At 37.4% G+C, this 3,236-nt stretch overlaps 1 protein-coding gene across 1 annotated transcript in view; it reads right to left on the reverse strand.

Annotated features, from left to right (window-relative positions):
- The window catches only part of CCDC126 (coiled-coil domain containing 126), a 15,539-nt gene extending 12,303 nt beyond the window's left edge, over positions 1–3,236 (reverse strand). The window contains exon 1 of the mRNA XM_085307594.1: positions 2,707–3,236. The gene's annotated coding sequence lies outside the window, so the exon portion shown is untranslated. The remainder of the gene's footprint in view (positions 1–2,706) is intronic.

Genomic DNA, 3,236 nt, shown 5'->3' on the forward strand with positions numbered 1-3,236 from the left:
AGAGAGAGATGATCCACCAGAACGATGGCTGCTGCCTGGGCTGCAGTTTTCAGTTGGTCTATACCAATTTTGTAATGCATAGCCAAAGGAGCTGCCTAATGCTTGGTGCCCTTCCCAGCACATCCATCTTTATGCCTTCTCCCACAACATGTGCTCCTTCATTCCCTGCCTCTGCACTCTAGACTTGGAATTACCCAGGAATTTGGAGGAGAGGGGAAACCCCTTTGCCTTATTGCTAACTGACTTTCAGGGACTACCCTTAAGGGACATCCCAAAGAAAATCATAGAAAACTTCATTAGCCTTAAGGAAACCACACACACACACAAAAGTAACTACCAAAAATACCTATAGGTTTCTTTCACAGTGCTGCAAAAAAGAATGAAGAAAATCTCAGTACATGCTTCTGCCCCTCCCTGATTCTCAGTGCAGCAAAAAGATACAAGGGCCAATGTAAGTCACAGCTCTTGAAGCAAGCAGGTGTTGTCAGTGCTTACTAGCTGCTATGACTACCTCAAAAAACATGCCTTAACCCACCAACAGTTTTATCTTCTATGAATCTCTAAGGGCAGCTCACAAACAACTTGTCTTGTAGATGGATTTTGGGTTGAAAGCAAAAAATACTGCTTTAGACTTGAAAACTCACAAGTTTACAATGGCTCTGCCGTAAGATAGGGTACTCACGCGAGTACCCAAACACTAGATTGCCTTTTGTATTTCAATACAAATGCAAGTAATATTGGTTAGTTAAACACACGGAATCCTATTTGCATTGCTTTTATTTAACATTTTCTCTGACAACTGTTTTTACTTTGCATTAAGTCTAAGGATTCTGCTTAAGAATGCATTTGGAAATGTTTTTTGGCTCCTTAAAGTAACCTACCTGGGTTTTTTTTCCCCTTTATTTTGCCTACTACTGTCAGTGCATGCTTTTAAAATAAACCAACTACTTAAAAAAAGAATTTCTTTGTTCCTTGCCTGTGGGCAGCCATCCAAGATTCTGAGAGGGAAAATGACTTGGCAAAGGTTGTAAAGAAAATTAAAGAAAGAATATATCAATGGGGACAGTATATTATAGTTGCTGAAATTCCCCTCCTCCCACTAGGTCCATCTGGGCTTCAAAATGTTCCCACATCTCCATATCAGCTTCTTCAAAAAAACAATCTTCCTTCTGTCTGGCACACTTTTCTCCATATGCTTTATCACTGTCTTTCAGATGGTTACAGTAAGACCCTTGCTCATCAGAACCATAATTATGACAAAGCATCAGGTACCTTCTTAGTCTCTTACGTCTTTGTAGGATTGCCATAATTCTTTTTTGCAATTTAACACTGGACTATGACAACTATTCCCTTGCAAAGACCTAACAAGTACCCCTGTTCTGTTATGAAATTTCACAGCTATGTTTGTAACACACCTTCCAAATCACATAGGAAACCAAAACTTCCTTCTGAGGCCATGAGGTTAAGCTAATTTTAGCTAGTTCTGCAGAGAGCCTTACTTGTAAGATCATAAATGCAGTCTACTGAGAGAGGCATTTTCAGTGAACATTTTAAAGAGAACTATTTTAAAGAACTAAAGGGAACTAGCAAAGTTATTGCTGCAATGGTGGAGAGACTGCCTCTGTAGAACCAGTCGTACACATACACTGTGGAGCATCCTGAAAATACTAATCCCACAGAACAGTAACAAAAAAGGGCATTGAAACTTTACCACTAAAATGTACTTTCGGTGGACAAATTTTACTCAGTTTGAATTCTGCAGGTTCCTTGTAATGTAACCAGACAAATTAAATTTGCCCTCTCTACTCCAGTGCAATACCTTTTAAGCCCTTTTGAATTTAGTTGTCAAGATTGTGTTACATAGGCAAATGGTAAAGAAAATAATGTGTTTGTAAAGTTGACAATGCTATAAGAAGATACAGAAGGCTATTAATAATATTTAGCTAACAAAACCCTGGCCATCTAACAGTACAAGATTTCAAACAGCTGAAAAAGCTTGTCAAATAACAAATACCAGGTCAAGTACGTTTTAGCAGTAAACTTGCACCAGGACAACACAAGTTCATTTAAATGATTGAGTTGTACGTCAGATTTTTGCTGACTACTGGAAACAACTTAATGGCTATTTTTGACACTTCAGTTATACTGATTACACAGATGACAATTTAAGCTGACAGCATGCTTTTATCCTAGTTACAGTTTGGGTGAGATGCAAGAACTAGTGTCCTTAACTATTCTTGGAGAAGGTATGAGAAGTGATCATGATCTCCAGGGGAAATATTTTACTTTTAGCAGTCAAATGACCTCCAACTCCGAAGCTAAACTATATGTGATTAGCCAACAGCTCCTTCAGCTAACTGGAAGCAAAGAGGCATCTCTAATAGAAGAGAAWACAAAAGCTAAAAGAATTGAAAGCAGCTTTATTAATATCTGTAAAGGTTTAGGAAGAAGACCTATTTACTAGACCAAAGGAATTCCAACATAATTGCTTAAACTCCTGGAACTGTCAAGTAACTGTAATGAATTATTAAATAACTACATATTGTAACATACAAAATGACAGAAAGAGGCCAGAATAATTCAGACTTTATACACATGGGTTATCTCCAGCCATCAAAATGGGAAAAAAGGTAGCAAAAAACCTTCCATGCTTGACCTAAAACTACAATCCCTCTGCTTATGAGGTTAGAACAACATGCTACTTACAGTAAATTGCTTTTATCTTCCTTGTCTCCTTTCTTTGATATTCTTTTGAGCAGTGAAACAGCAATTCATGACATTCGCTCTACAATAAACACTAAATTGCAATGCATTAGAGCAAATCACATATATGCTTAGCTATTATGTTGTATTCATATTCTGACAGTTTTATTGAAAAAAAGTCACGATTCCCAAGAAAGCTCACCTTGCAAAGTGAAAAACTGTCACTTCTCCCCTCCCCATAATCCATCCATGCACTAAGAAAAAATAGCCATTGTTAAACTGTTTTAAACTGCAGTAAAGAGGCTCTATATCATGTCACAAGAAAGAATAAAAATTCCTCTCTGAACTTCTTTCTGGCACACAAATCCAGAAATCACACTCAGTTCCAGCTGTCAGTATCTTTTAGATAATGAGATACATAAAAGAGAATTCGCAGCATACTATCATGTTAGATTAGGAAACTGGAGGGGAAGTTTAGTAATAATGAATGATTAACTGGGCTACAGAAATACAGAAGAGACATGCTTGTACAT

Source organism: Rhea americana, unplaced genomic scaffold (genome assembly GCF_003343005.1).
Source record: "Rhea americana isolate MKP2758 unplaced genomic scaffold, rheAme1 scaffold_26, whole genome shotgun sequence".
In the NCBI taxonomy this organism is placed as follows: domain Eukaryota; kingdom Metazoa; phylum Chordata; class Aves; order Rheiformes; family Rheidae; genus Rhea; species Rhea americana.